The sequence below is a fragment of the Cervus canadensis genome, chromosome 2 (genome assembly GCF_019320065.1).
Source record: "Cervus canadensis isolate Bull #8, Minnesota chromosome 2, ASM1932006v1, whole genome shotgun sequence".
NCBI classification, from domain to species: Eukaryota; Metazoa; Chordata; class Mammalia; order Artiodactyla; family Cervidae; genus Cervus; species Cervus canadensis.
Genome location: NC_057387.1, coordinates 43,277,775 through 43,294,731, shown reverse-complemented (window position 1 = coordinate 43,294,731; position 16,957 = coordinate 43,277,775).

The window sequence follows — 16,957 nt, the reverse complement described above, 5'->3', positions numbered from 1 at the left end:
CTTAGCTCCTCCACTTACTCACTGAAATGACTTTGGTTTTAAGCAATCTTTAAATTATTTTGCTCAGTTTGCTTGTCTATATAAAAAGCAGGGCAGTGCATTCATCTATTTAACTCCTGTGTACTGAGCACGTGTTATGTGACACATACATGTAGGGTTTTGAGGGGCCAGTGATGATCAAAATATGCCCATGTGCAGTTTACATATCATGGGGAAATGGAAATGAAGGGTTAAACAAAGTAATAAGCTCTTCTTCACAAAATTTAGTGAGGAATCAAAGTGGAAGAGTGATAGAATCTGAGAAGTATTATATAATTATGAGATTAAGGTAATAAATGATGGAGATAAGCAGAAAAGAGATTTGGAAGGTTGTGTTTAGAGGACTATATCTGATAACAATAGTAGCTACCAGTGAATTCAATAATAATAATAATAGTTATCATTATTGAATATTACTATGCACTACATACCATGAAAGTTATTTGCATGTATTATATACATTTTATCCACGTTACACATGAAGGAAGTAATTATTGCCTTTCTGTTCTCCAGGGGATTTTTCCCAACCCAGGAACTGAACTGGGTTCTCCTACATTGCAGGTGGATTCTTTACCTACTGAGCTATCGGAGAAGCCCAATAATAGCTATCATTATTGAATATTATTATGCACCATATACCATGAAAGTGTTATATACATTTTATTCACTTTACACACCAATGAGGTAATTATTATTGTTTCTTCTAATGGAAACTCCAGAGGGTTAAGTGACTCTCTCAAGTCTCGCATGTAGTGAGTAATAGAGTTGGAAATCTGATCCCAGGTTTTTGTTTTTTTAAAGGTTGGATATTCACACTTGTGGACTTCTCTGGTGGTTCAGTGGTAAAGAATCTGCCTGCCAATGCAAGAGACACAGGTTGATCTCTAGGTCACGAAGATGCCTTGGAGAAGGAAATGGCTGCCCATTCCAATAATCTTGCCTGGGTAATCCCATGAGTAGAGGAGTCTGGTGGGCTACAGTCCACGGAGTCACGAAAGAGTCAGACACAACTCAGCAACTGAACGACAGACAGCAACAACATTCATGCTTGTAACTACTGCGCTACACCACCATAACAAAAACAGCAAAGAAACCTAAATTCTGTGGAAATGTTACCTCAATACCTTCCTGTTCACTCCTATTACATGTATAAAAAACTTCTACAATTCAAGAATTGTGACCCACGAAGACATTCAGATAACAATGTCTGATCCTTTTTTTGAGCTTGGGGGTTTCTAACTTCCAGAGCAGAAAGTTCCTAACTAACATATTTCCTTGACAAATAAAATAAAGCAAGTGTGTTGTTCTACCTGGGAATCTTTAAATTATCTCTTTAGACTTTCAGCACACAATTTACAAGTGACAGGCAACATATTTCATTATGTTTGAAATAACTTTCAAAGAGAGTGGAGAGGGGCGTTTGACATTATTGTAATCAATTCTGTCAGAAATATTATTGGATTTACTTGATTTTGTGAACACAATCATTTTTCATTGTTATTCTGAATTTTCTCAGATGTTTTACAGGAGGCCAACATAAGTAGTAAAATACGCTTCAGTAAGACATCTGTTGAAAAAATAATGAGACGGTGTTTTGAGCAGAGGCACTGTGTAAGCTGTGATGGCCTCTTCTTATAGCAAAAAAGGGCAAATTCCCAAATGTCCTCTGGCTAACACAAACTCCACTTTCCTTGACCAGAAGGATGACATGGCTTCCTATAACCTGAATGGCAGCTGGACTTTGTTGCATTCAGGAGAAAAGCATAACTAGAAAGATTTAACTTAAACATCTTGTGAGGAGGTCCAAGCCTTGAAAAGACCATGAATCTGTCTCTGTTGGCCCTGATCCAAACAGCATTGCTAATTTAGGTGCTTTATTGGGCTGAAAACCTTTGTGTGAAGGTTCACTTCTTTGCCCGGTTACCATTTGTATATTGGGTCTTTATCTTTAGAGAGTAAAGATTGAAGAAGGCATAGGACAGGTGTCTTTGGGGCTGGCAACTCTGGATGGGATGACTTCTGTCCAATAATACTTTAGCATATTATGAGGAGAACTCTACCTGTGTCTCATTATATGTAGATGAGGGGAAACTGCTCTTATTCTTGGGCACAATTTAAGACTGGAGCAGAAATATACATTTAAGTGAAGCACCTAGAATTTAAAAATTATCATTTGTGTCCTTAGTTGACTCTTAAATTGCTTATAACTCTTGTCATCTTATTTCATTTTCTAAGTAAGATATTTGTTGGTCTTACATGTAGAACTTGAAAGAATATCTGACAGAGGTCTTGGACATAAATCAGAGAAGGCATTACTGTCCTCATTTTATGTATGAAGGATCCACATGTCTGCGAACTTAAATTATCTAATAACTCTTAGCTACTAAGTGGCAAAAGAAAGAGTACTTAGAGTCTAGATGGCTTTCATGCAAAACCAGGAGCTTGCATTTGGAAGTATTTTTGTCATATATCTATAGCTAAGACAAGAACTTTGATTTTATTTGTTCTAACTACCTATCCCATGGGGTAATTTGGTTTGTAGTACTACGTGTAGTATGTGTATGTTTGATGTGATTGTGTATTTGCATGAAAAGGGAAATAGTCTCAAAGTCTTCAGGGGAGATCTTAAATGAAATTTTTCTTCCACAGTGTGAAAAAAAATGACGAGTTATTTATTTCTATCCCTAAACTAATTTTGTTTTTTATTATTAAAATAATACTTTGACATTGTCAAGCATATTTTTTAGGGTGTGAGAGTAGGGCAGCAAAAAACGGGACAATATCTTTCCTATTTTTGTATTTCAAGGGCCTAGCAAAGCAACAGTAAAAGATAACTGAATGTTTAAAAGTTTGAGTCATAGAATTATTCTGAAGGAAAGCAATCTGATTTCTTTCAAATATACCTAGCTACCTAAATTTAGCTAACATAAGCTAAAATTACTGGAGAAAGTTTCTAAAAAGATCTATTTTGATGAATAGCTAAGCATACTTTAGAGTTAGCATATCAGATATCAGGATGTAAATGAGTACTTCCAAACCACTTGAAAAGCATTTGTTCTAAACTTGTACTCTAGCTACAAAGTCATAAGTACAAAATTTTATACAGCTCTGTGCTAGAAATGTAAGAGTGAGACAGTCAGATTCTGCCCTCAAGGATTTGGTAGACTGACTGACTGGGGAAGGGAAGTAAGATTTAAGATACTTGATCTACTTTACAGAGAATGCTGGTAATGAGGAATAATATCCATGCCAAATAAGGCTCCAGTCAATAAAGGTTTAAAACGGAAGTAAATAGAAGGCAGGAAAAGAATAATGTGAAGGTGGAGTAAGGAAGACTTCTAGAGGAGGCAGAATTTGAGCTAGATCTTTAAAAATTGTTGTTGTTTGGTCACTAGGTTGTATCTGCCTCTTTGTGACCCCATGGAGCCCACCAGGCTCCTCTGTCCATGGGAATTTCCAGGCAAGAATACTGGAGTGGGTTGTCATTTCTTTCTCCAGGGGATCTTCCTGACGCAGGGATTGAACTTGTGTCTCCTGCATCGGCAAGTATTGGCAAGCAGATTCTTTACCACTGAGCCACCAGGGAAGCCTCAGATCTTTAAAGATGTGGATTAGCAAAGACAAGAGAGGTTAGACCTATACTGCATAGAAAGCTGGAAGAAAAGGACCGAATGTGCACAAGCATGAGCCTTCCAAGAGATAACAAGGACTAGCCAGGGGAATAAGTATGACTGAAAAATGATTTGCCCATCAAAGGTAATTCAGCCTTGGTTTTGCTGCCTGATCTTCCACAAATTTGCATTCAAATTGATGAAGTTATAGTGTATGTGGTCTCTAGCCTGTTGTAAATTTCCAACTCTGTGTTTTTCAGGCATCTCTTTCTCATGAGCTCCCTTAGAAATCAAGAGAAATAATGCACCGTGCTGAGGAAAGAGAATCTGGTCCTTTGTGCATCCCTGCTGTGGTGCAGCACGGTCTGCTGACCAAGGGCACGGGATCCTATTTCTAGGATTAGTCAGAAAGGATTGAGCACATGTCTGCAGAGTTTTGCCTCAATATTATATTTTAGATGGTTCAGTCAGAGCTGTTACATTTGGCAGCATTCCTTGTTAGCATTTGATAAACAATTATTGCCAAATGTTAGCAAGGAAACCTGCCAAATGTTACAGCTCAGATTTAACTGCTGAAAAAAAGATGCAGTTCGAAAAAGCCTTTTGCTACAGAGCCATCGCCTGGTGTGCCAGTTCTGAAGCTGCAGGGGACACCGGTTGGGACAAATTGTGAGTCTAAAGGTATAGGGCCATTTGCCAGCAGTTCTGGGTTCCCCTCTGAAGTTATGAATTAGTTGACACCTGTTGGTTTTCAAAGCGGTAAGTTTGTGGCAAATCATTTTGGGGAACATTTTGTTCCAGGGCATCTGGTCACACTTAATATTTGACACATCCTCTTTCATGGCACTTTATGCCAACGGATAGGATAGAGTGATAGATTATTTGATGATGTAGTCTCTTTTTGCTCATCTGTTGGTGGGTTGTCTGGTTTCTTCCAGAGTTCAATGTTCTTTATCAAGGTACAGTGGAATTATTTCTAATTTCCATTTCCCCCAGGAAACATTTCCCCATCTTTTCATTATCATTTTCCATCCTTAGTTACCGAAATGAAAAAGTACCATGCTAAAACTACCAACACCCTCCCCAATTTTGGATAGTTTTACCATCTTGGTAACTCAAGAGAATATTGTCAACTTGGTGCACCTGGGTTTTAGTTGTTGGGCACCATCTATGTCAGAGGACTCCTAGATACTTGTTTAAGAATAAGAGAGAATATTAAAATAGATGACTGGATAATAGTATAGTTAGTTATTTTTACAGCTCATTGAAGAGCTCTCAGGGGTGTGGGGGGTTGATTAAGATCAACTGCAAACTCGAAAGTCTTTATCTTTATTTGACAGAGCTTTGTTCTTGTCTTTGCCCTGTATAATTTTACAGAGGCCTGTGTTGGGGGTGAGCAATTTCATTTAATATGTAGGTGGTTTAAAGCTTGAAAGAATAGCTAAAATGTTGGGACACATTCAAGGTCCATAAAAATAAAAAGGTTAAAATTGGGGTTAAAAGACTGAAAAATTTGCTAAATAGGAATTGATAGAAAAATTTGTCTTTATGTTAAAAAATCCATGGCACAAGTCACACTTGTATTTCCTCTCTAGGAGTTAATCTCTCTTCCAAAGTTGAGGTAGTTTTCCTGCAACCATAAACTCAAATACTTGCTGGCCTTCCTGGGGCAGTGTTCCCAAGCAGCTTGTCTTGGCCAGTCAAAAGTGCTAGTCCGGAGCTTTGAATGTGAAGTTAGTGACTCAGGAAGGAAAGATAGTGGAGAATTCATCCTGCAGGCGGTGGTGATATCTGTAACAGAGGGCATCAGTGGTTCCCATAGGTCGATTCAGTGCTGGTGGCAGTGACAGAATATTCTTGTAATGTGTAATAATATTAATTACAGTATCGTGTTTATTGCTTAATTATTTATTGAACCTTTCTAGCCTCCCCATCACTGTAACCATTTTCTAGTTCATATCTGTATAATCTCCTCCCTGAACTAGTATAAAGGTCTCTTAATTGTCACCTTATATCCTCAGATGTATTCTGTATACAACCTATAAGTCTATTGAGTGACTGATATAAAATGAAAAAAAAAACAGCAGAATTTCTTGTTCAGAGGAAAGATAAGATATGATAAGAAGGTATTAATTAGTGTTATAAGATCAATAATAACATGGGGGAATTAAGAGCATAATTTAAAGTAAAAAGCCTTGGTGAAAAAGCAAAATAGTAAGGATGAAGATGCATGAACATAATTTTGAAGATTAAGGAAAGAAAATGAAGACTACCTACCCTCACATTTGCCTGTGGAGTACAAGGCAAGATCATCTGCTATGATGTTGCATTGGGTTTTGTGGGAAATACTAATTGGCCAAAGAAAATTAAATAATTACCTTTATGAGAACTCAGCTAAGGCTGACAGACACAAAAAGTGTTGTGGCCTCAGTTGGTATTGTTATGAAAAGAAAACTCTCTTTTTTTTTTTTATAGTCAGGATATAGGAGTATAGAAAGTAAGATATAGGGTTAATTTAGGTTTGGGTATTTATCAGATGGGCCCTGTTGAAGGGTAATTTCACCCAAAAATTGAAGATGGGGATAAGTAAAAATTCCAGTTCTGAAAATGAGGAATAGATTGGATAAGAAAGGAAACAAGTCAGAGTATACAGGAGAAAAATTGAAGAAGGGGATAAAGGAACTTACTTTGAGATGGAAGAACCAATTATGGTCATACATTAATCTTACTCTTTCAAAGGTGGAGTAATGATGGAAGATGCCAAAATTGAAAATAGTTGAGATTAAAGTGGAATGAAGGTAAAGGTCACTAAGAGCACAATTTCATCTGAAACTCTGAGTGGAAGTCCATGTTCTGTTCTGAGGACTAAAGATTGTTTCCTTAAAGGAGAGAAGAGTGGTAGGTTTCACTGGCTACTGTTATTGTCTTAGCACCTTAAGAGAAATAGATAAGTGCACAGTGGTTTTTCTCTGGAAAACTCTGGCCAAGAACACAAATAAGTTGGCAGCAAAACTAGTGCAGAAAATAGTAGAAACTTCATAATTAGTAGTGACTTCAAAGCTTATATAAACTAATTTCCTACCCAATTAATTTGATTGATAATTTTCCTGATCAGCTTGAATACCACAAGTAGCAGAGAACTCTCTTGCCTCTCAAGGCAGTTCATTCTCTTGTGGAGCTGATTCACTGAGAGTAATTTCTTCCCTGAACTGTGTAAACATATAGGCAGAAAGTTTGCATATTTGTATTGTCAAAATGCAGCTCTTCAATTGTGTGGAGACATTCTGTGTCTGCTCTCCTTCTTTTCAGGATAAAACAAACCCATTTCCTTCATTTGGCCCCCATAAAGCATGGTTTCACGGCCTTGTGATATCCAGATTGTGAAGGTTTAGGGACTGAGTTATAGACTGGCCTTTCCTGATCAGACACCACCCTTCATCTATGTTCTCATTTGGGGGAACCTTTGCTCCTTTACCCTATACTCCAGACCCATCTCTCATCTGTTTCCTCTGACTGCCTTTCACTTTTCCTGGAATGGTCACGTTTTCATTCTTAGTGAAATCTTGTTCATCATTCAATACGCACCTCAAATGTTAACCAATCTTGTTCCTCAAGGCATCTTTGATCACACCTGTTTTGTACTATCAGCACTTGTTTTACACTTATGTTATAGCACTTATATTTATTTTTTTTCTGCTAAAAAATGATCTTATTCATCCTTGTGTTCCCATTGCAAAGTATGATTCTTCGTGTAAAACCCAATAAATATTTTTAAATGTATAAATTTTTTTTTCAAGTATGATACCCCAAGTTGGACACAGTACTCCAGCTGCAGAGTAAGTTGGAAGGATCATTTTAGTTAATCTGAACACTGTGTCTACAGAGATGCTTATTTATTTGTTTTGTCATTTGCTTGTTTGGACTGTGGCTCCAGGTTACTCATATGGAACTCATACACAACTGCATTCCCTGTTCTTTTTTGCCAGACTGTTGTTATGCCAGATCTTCTCCATGCTCAGTTCCTAGCAACAGAAACTGACTCTGGCTAATTTAGTTAGAAAATAAAAGTACTGGTTGAAAAGTGGTGTGTAACTCACAGATGCAACTGGAAGTCTGGAATTTAGAAAATGGGCAGTAGCAGGAATAGGCCAGGCATCTAGAAGCACAGCCAAAACCCCGGGGAACATGGACACTTAAATGGCAGATGGAAGAAGAGAGCCCAGGAAGGGAAACTGAGAGCTCACAATCAGAGGGGCATGAGGGGAACCACAGCAGTTTTAAAGCCATGGACTCGAGATCCACCAAGAGAAGGCTAACAGTGGCGTCACAGCCGAGATTTAATAAGACAGTGATTGTAAAATGTCCATGGCCTTTGGCGCGCTTGGTAAGACTATTTTCAGTCAAGTGGTGAAAACAGACGGTAACTTCCAGGGAGGGGGTGAGTCAGCAGGTAGGCTAAACTTTTGAGTATTGATATTTTGGGTGAAAATAGGTGAAGAAAGGAATATGTGACTACAAGGGAGAGCTAGTAGATGAGAATCTTGAGCAATTTTATAAGCTGTGGGAAAATGCTGGGAAAGAGGTTGGAGCAGAGAAGAGAGAAGGCATAACTGGTTACATTGTGTTTCTGAGGAGACAGAAGGGCTGGAAGCAGAAGTCAGAACAGTAGTTGTGAAGGTGGGAGGATCACCTCATCCTTTGAGGTGAAAGGAGAGCGGAAAAGGTGTGTAAACCTAACAGTAAGTTTGTTTGTATGGGGAAGAGAAGCAGATGGACGTCATCTCTGATGGTTTCCATCAAAGTGAAGTAGAGGAGAAAGTGATTTATTGGACATGGACTAGGACTCTTGAGGAGTTTCCTTTTTCAGTGTATTTTGTTGTTGTTTTGTTGATGGATTTTCTTCCATTACCCACTCATGATCTGTGGTATTTGCCAAGTCCACACTCTCCCTAAATAACCTAACCTAGAGCTACTTGCAGTTGCCTTCATGATAGCATCCATCATTTCTCACTGTGATTATTATAGAGGCATTCACCTCTACCAGTAGGTACTCAAAGAAGATACTCATGTTTTATTTCCATTCTTGGCTTATAGATGGTCCTTAATCAGCATTTACTGAGTGACCAAAAGGTTTTTAAAATTTAATCTCTTTACTCTGGTTTATATTAAGGGCTTTTATAATTGACTTATTTAGAATAACACGGCAACGTAGAGGGGGAAAAAGCAAGTGCACTGTATAATACCCCCCTCTGGAATTTAAACATGAGCCCAATATCATGTCCCTTTAGCTCTCAGTGTTTCCTCAGCAGGCTTCCACGCTCTGGTGTGGGCATCTCATATTGTGCATGCTGTTGTGTCCATGCAGCTGTGTTGTGCTCACTCAGTTGTGTCTGACTCTTCTGTGACTCTTTGGACTGTAGCCTGCCAGGCTCCTCTCTCCATGGGATTCTCCAGGCAAGAATACTGCAGCGGACTGCCACTTCCTTCTTCAGGATCTTCCTGCAGCAGGGATGGAACCCGTGTCTCCTGCATTGGCAGGCAATTTCTTTTGCACAGAGCCGCCATCCAGTACTGTAGGTAATTGAAAGCTGTATAAAAATTTACTGTGAAAAAGACTTAGAGCTTAATTCTTCCCAGCATCTGGGCCCATGAGACTCTGCCTGTAGAAGTGAGGCAAGAGGCCTGACAACCCTCACAGCCCTCAGCTTGGAGGAGGACCCAGTTCTCTAAAGGGCTATGTTACTGCTGTGACTCATGGAGGCAGCGAAGTGCAGGACACTGCTGTTGCTTTTGTTCAGGCAAGGGTGATGACCCCTGGTTCCCTGCTTTACCATTTCTATTCTGATTTATCAGACGACTGTGCGGTCTGCAGGCCTGTGTGGGCTGTTCACTGTGACTCAGCAGTTCTGGGATAGAACTGGACGTAATTTATGGGCCCAAAGACCTGGAGAAGAGAGATGATGGCTTGGCTGTGGCCTGTGTCAGGCAATTAGCACACCCTGTTGGAGTGGAAAGGGGTGATAGGACAAAATTGTTTCTGTATCTTCTGTGTACTTATTTTAGGTCCTCCCAAAAAGGGATTGCTTATCTGCTTCGAAAGGAGTGGAAGAATACTGGGGATAGAGGCTGACTTACTCAACGCTCTTCATTGGCTCTGACACATGGTTTTTGTATTTTCTTTCCTGCTTTGTTGTCTGCCTTACTTGAAAGGCCATACGACTGCGTCTCTAAAGCGAGCAACACTGTTCAGTGGGTATGATCCAGGAGGGCTGTCCCAAGGTCAGCATCTGTTCTGATCTCTTGGTGCCCATAACAGCTGGAGTCTGTTTATTTAAAATACCAGTCCTGGACCAGAAGAATCTCTATGAGAGGAATGTTTCATCTCATCCTCCTTAAAATGTTAGCAATGGTTATCATTTAAAGAGTAATTAAGGCACTGTGCTAGGCATTTTATACTTGTTTGATTTTTGCAGTACCTCTTAAGAAATAGGTGTTATGCATATTTAGCCAATACATACTGAACCATAGAATGTTTCCAAGAAGCCCCTAAAGTCACCAGGTTAGTAAGCGACAGTGATTCAAATCAGGTGTGACTGACTGATCCTAAATCTGAGCCCTCACCTGAGCCTGTGAAGGGCTTTGGAGAGAAAAAGGAGCATGATTGGCACTAAGGATCTAGAATGTTAGGTAGACAGGTAAAAAGAGGCTCTTTTCTCTGTAGCTTCTTCTCCCACCAAACGTTGGCATTGGTGAATGTTTGGGATAAGGAGGAGACAAAAGTGAAAGTCACATGCTAATTGCATATGAATTTCTCAGGGCCTCATTGAGCAAGCTGGAAATGGGGATCCTTCTCATTTATGCCTCGCCTTACTCTCCAGTCCCAGATGGTGCTAGTGGTTAAAGAACCTGCCTGTCAATGAAGGAGACATAAAGAGACTCAGGTTTGATCCCTGGGTTGGGAAGATCCCCTAGAGGAGGGCATGGCAACCCACTCCAGTATTCTTTCCTGGAGAATCCCATGGACAGAGGTACCCGGCAAGCTACAGACCATATGGTTGCAGAGAGTTGGACATGACTGAGGCGACTTAGCGTGCATGCACATACTCCCTGGTTCAGTTTTGAGGAACCCTAAAATTTTGACTAAAGCTGTTTCTAGGCTTTATGCTTTTGGAGCTATTCTGCCAAAAGTTTGAAGTTATATAACATAGGAAAAGTATAGGATGTATAGGAAAAGAAGAGGCAATAAAAAAGACTAAAGTGGAAAAGGAACAAAAGGGGTCTCACCTCAGCCAGTTTTTTCAAATGAAATTGTCCATTAGCTGTCAAGTAAGATCCAGATGTATAGTTGTGTTCTTGAATATATGCAGAGACATTTAGGAAACCTGTTCTTTTTAAATTAAATGTATTGTTTTTAAAAGTGCTGATGCAGTGAACATCTAGGGTTTCATTTAAGTTAATACACATGCTAGAACCCCAGGCTGCTGAGGATCAGGAGAGCTGATCTTTATTTTAAAACCACATATACGGTTGATAGTTTTGTGCTCACTACTGTTAATTAGGGACTAAGGTACGTGACTGAGGCACTGGGGCAATAAAGCCATGTTTAGGAGGCAGACTGACTGGGTTCCATCTCAACATCTTCCTCTCACTAGTTATAGGATCTTGAGCAAGTTCCTGAAACTCACTGTAATTCGGTTTCATCATCAGCAAAGTGTTTGTAAAGTAATATTTAACTGATCTGAAATATTTAGTGCATGTATAACAGTGCTTAGCATGTAAGTAGCTGTATGGAAAGATTATTATTTTTATTATACAAAATGAAATGCCACTCTGTAGAAATATACCTTTTTCAGCCAAAAAAGAACTCAGACTGCTCCCCACTACACAGGAGGGTTCTAGAGGGAGAATCTGCCAATGGGAAGGAGTCCTCTGGTCCCTGGATCTAATGTTTTACTTTGACATTCACTTTCCCCTAGGACTTTCTCCCTGATTGAGTAGCAGCATCATCTCACTGGCCTCAGGGGACAGCTTCCTCGGTAACACTACTTCAGAACCAGTCAGTGAGAGTTTGTGAGGATGCTCTTATCTTGTGACCTAACCTGAAATGAGGATCCTACCACAACTAGATATTACGAGGCTACTGGCAAAAAGAGGTGAGTGAGCACATATTATCTATTTCAGTGCTGCTACATGTGGCTGTTGAGCATTTGAAATGTGGCTAGTCTGAATTAAGCTGTGATGTAAGTGTAAGACACTGAATTTCAAAGACATAGTCTAAAAAAAGAATGTAAAATACTGTATTAATAATTTTTATGTTTTACATGAGGGAATGATACTCTTGGATTTATTGGACTAAGTGAAATGTACTTTTGAAATTGTTTCCTTTTTTAGAAATATGGCTACTAAGAAATTAAAAATGACATATGTGACTCAGATTTTTGACTCACTTGGCGTTTCTACTTGACAGCACCAATATAGATAACCTGATTTAGTAATAAATCTTCTTGCTTTCCAAGTTTGCTGGTATCTTTCTATTTCTGTGGCTTTTTTCCCCTTCTTTCCTTCCAAGCTTGTCATCTCCCTCCATGTGATGGCCAGCAGCAAATCCACTGCCCAGGATATTATTACTTGACAGCTAGTAGAAAACCAAGGGAGTGTCAGAATTCACTTTCTGTCCCAAGGAGATGAGCACCAAAACCAAACTTAGCACTGAGGTTGAGGCCTGTTGAACAAAGGGCTGCATCCTTACTCTTGGAGTCCTTGCTAAACTCACCGCTTTGTAATACAGCATAAACAACTCTGATTTTTATAGAACAAAAACTGATTATAAAAGGCACACCTATGATAATCATATTTCCATTGGTATACTTAAGTGAATTGCAACTTAGCATCCTAGACACATACAGGTTGCTTTTTATAAATTATGCTGTATGATATTCATAAAACTGTTGTGAAATAGATAATATTTACATATTAGAAAACTAAAATTTGGAGCTCTTAAATACTGTTCCTAAAGCCACATAACTAGTGTTTGTTGAAGTTGGTTTAAATTCCAGTTTATGTATCTTAAAACCCATTTTTGTTTGGATAAAGCACTGTGTTATTGCTTCTTAGTTAAGTTCCCTGAAAATTTCAGAAATTTCAGCACAGATTTTTAATTTCACCACTTGGATTTTGCTTCTGTACTCCAGATCTTCTTCCCCATTTTCCAAGTCAGAGTATGCATTCTTTCCCTTCAAAGATATCTAGAAATAGGCCATGAGGGATTATTGGTTTTCAGTTTTATAAGACTAGGGGTTAGCTTTTCCAAAGAACCAAGAATTCTGAGAACATGGGACAGAGTAAAATATAATGTCATGATAATATTTCCCTTCCATTCAAGTATGAGGGGGAAAGCTTAGAAGTAGGGGTGGAAATTGAAAGTGAAAGTCACTCGGTAGTATCTGACTCTTTGTGACCCCATGGATTGTAGCCTGCCAGGCTTCTCTGTCAATGGACTTCTCCAGGCCAGAATACTAGAATGGGTTGCCTTTCCCTTCTCCAGGGAATCTCATGGAATTCTCCAGGCCTTAATACTGGAATGGGTTGCCATATGCCCTTCTCCAGGGGATCTTCCCAACCCAGGATTTGAACCCAGGTCTTCTGCATTGCAGGTGGATTCTTTACCATCTGAGTCACCAGGGAAGCCCAGAAGTAGGGTATGAAAGTATATAGCAGCCTTCTGCTGGTGTGAATACTGTTGAAAAGCAGAGGAAATGTTATTGCCATGGAGTATTTTTGTAGACATGGTTGTGTGCAGTGGTTTTGGAGCCAGCCTGACAGAAAGAGACTCTGATCCTTACAGGCATTGTAACCCTGGTCAGGCTACTTGATCATTGTGAACTCTAGCTGGTTCTTCTGGCAAATGGCATTAGTAACAGTTGTAGGGTTAAATCTGATGAGGAATATAGAGCACTCAGCCTAGTGTGGGACATTATATGTATTTGATAAATGTTAACTTTTGTTTCTGTGACTTTCCATGCATTAATGCGGACTATGACCAGACCAAATGAAGGCTTTCCTATTTCTCAGTCCTTGCCAATATGTCCTGTGATTTATTTTTCAACATGGTAAAATTGTCTCATATTTTCATGGAGAAACTAGTAAAGTGTCCATGGTCCCCAGAAGGGAATAAAGACGCTCTGTGCCAAGCCCCTTGACTGGGCATCATAGCAAGAACGCAGAGACCCAGCACACTCCTGGGTGTTTTCTCCAAGCAGCAGGGAAAATTATAAGCTCCAGCAGCCATTTAGATTGCTAACTTGGGGAACGAATTCCTCTTCTCCTCTCATTTGGGCAAAATATTTTTTTTTTCTTTTTCTTTCTGGCATTCCTGATTCTTTGATGGACAGAAATGGGAAGGGATTTGGAGCTCCAAAGGGATGTGTAGTAATTCTCTTTATAAGGTTATGATTGATAATTTCATCATGTAATTTCACTTTAATTGTGTTCATTTCATATACCTGGCTGATATAAATACATATTGTGGTATGTAATGTATCCCCAATGTATATAAAATCAGAGCTATTATTCCATTCTGGGTTCTGGTGCTAATAAACAAGCTATTCAGGCTTTGCTCAGGTAGTTTACAACGTTGCTGGAATGCTTTGATGGAATTACAGCATTATCCATATACAGTTGGGGGCATATGATTCCTTTTATGTAATATAATACCTTATAATATAATGAGTATCATTAATAAAGTGACAAAATAAAACTTGAATTACCACTTCAGGATGTGCTTTATTCAACCAGTAATATACTTTTTGGTCCTTTGTAGTTTCTCTCCTTTGAATTCATAGCTTACTGCATTCAAACTGTGATATTAACACACCAACCAAGCATACCCTGTTGTGTCATAAAGCCATGGTATGAGATGTCAAAGGGGAAAAAAACAAACATTATTCTAAAACAGAAACTGGGGAATGTTGCTCTGATGTTTTAAAAGACGATACAGCTCACATGAATAAGCAAATTTATTTACTAACCAAAAGCAACATTTCTGTTTTTTGTTTTGGAAAGGCAAATGTTCTTTACACAGAAAACATCTTTATGTGAATTCTGTATTTCAGAAATGGAGCTAAGTGATAAAGTCTTAAATTAATATTAGCCAAGTTTAGATAATAAAAGACTGCATAGATTTCTCTGAGAATACTGAATAATATAGAAGGCATTAAAAAAAACTTCACTTCTCTTTTCTTTGGTTTCACTTGATACTACTAGTTGATTAGTCCAAGGTAATTCTTGGAAAGACAGTATCAGGGGTTTTTCTGTGGATAGCTCAGTCATCCCGAAAGCATAAAGGATTTAAACATTTGATTGTGGTATGAAGGATATTGGCTACAAAGGAAGTTTTTCCTGCAGGTACAGTTAAGCTGAGCACAGATTTCCACAAAGCACAATGACATATTCAGAAGGTGCTCAGAGTCTTAGAAATTGGTTTCTAATTCTAGATAGCAGGAAGCCTATATGTTCATACAAGGTAGGAGATGAAAAGATTGAGATTCCTTGATATCCAACAGCAGGAAGAATTACATAAGTAAGAGTATAAGAATTACTAGATTTAAGAAGAGGTTCCCTACAGAAGGACAAGATATAAGTAATAAACCTTTAAAGTTATAGAAGGCCTATTATATCCCAGTGTCCAGAATTGTATTTTTCTGACCTTTCTGGTTGATATATCAAGTACAGAAATGTGACCTCTTTCAAGCCTAGGGCAGAATAGTTTGCAAGAGCTATATGAATAAGCATGGTTCAGAGCAAAATCTGAGATAGATAATTGAAGGCTGTGAAGAGATAAATGAATTATCACAATTCATCTGAGAAACTAAGATTAACATTAGGTCAAGAATTAGTGACAGTTTCTTCTTTCCAAATTTTCTGGCATTAATTTTGCATGATTAAAGACATTTTTATCTGTAATGTTGTCATACTTAACTATGAATTTTCAAGAAACATGCAAAATGTGATGTTAGAAACAAGCTATAAACCATGATTCATTTTATCTTTAGGATTCTGATGCTCGTTCATTGAGAAAAAGATCTAGTGTGAATTTGGTGATGTCACCATTAATCATGGAACTTGGAATTCAAGAAGTAGAAATCTTCAAGTGCTTAAATTTACATCATAAAATTATTCCAATACCTACAGGCCAAAGTAATCCGTAAACTTTTATTTTTTTTATTTTTATTTTTTGCATTTTATTTTATTTTATTTTTTATTTTTCAATTATTTTTATTAGTTGGAAGCTAATTACTTCGCAACATTGCAGTGGGTTTTGTCATACATTGACATGAATCAGCCATAGAGTTACATGTATTCCCCATCCCGATCCCCCCTCCATAAACTTTTAGAAAAAACAAGAGAATACTGACACTTAGAAGTTGATCTGACTTCTGTCCTCTTCTCCATTGACCTAGCAATATTCTGTAACCTAAATTCCTTTGTGGTCACACATCTTTAAATCTGACTGACTGGGATTGTCATGCAGCTCTGGAACATGCCCTGTCCTTGAATTGCATCAACTGGCCCAACTGAGAAATCAAACCTACATATTTGTTCTCACTAACACCATATGCCAACTATTCCAAAATAAACTTTGTATTTACTGCTATGTAATTCACATGCTAGCAGGTCTAGGAAGTCCCTGCACATTATATTTTTACTGTTACACTAGTGCACACCATGAATATTTACTCAGTATTTATACCTTTTAAAAATATGCATAAAATTAAAGTTATGAGACTCTCTAGTTTGCCACAGTCTCCTGAGTTTCAGAATACCTAACACACCTTAATATGAGTGAATATATATAATACAAATCTTTCTTTACATTGGGCTCAGGTTCTGACTCTGATGTTTTACCAACTGATGATCCTTGGCCAATGCACTGAGCTGCATTTGCAATCAGTTTTCTTATCGGAAAAGTGGTTTTGGATCTTTCCTGCCAGCACACTGGATGGCTATCTTAATAGTATCATCCAGTTGAAAAATTAGGAATATTTATAGAATGCACAGAGCATCAGACATAAGCTATTACTCTTATCCCAATAGAGCAGAAGAAAAGGAAGAGTGATGATGTGTCTTGTTTAGGAAACATGAACTTTTTCACCTGCTCTAACCCATCACTCATCTCTGGCTTGAAAGAAACTCATAGGTTATGAAATAGTTCAGTAGTTCTCATGAACAAAACACAAAAGTGAAAAGGTGACATGAAGCTTCCGCAGTTTGTGTCATGTGACACAACTGAATGAAGATGTTCACGGTTA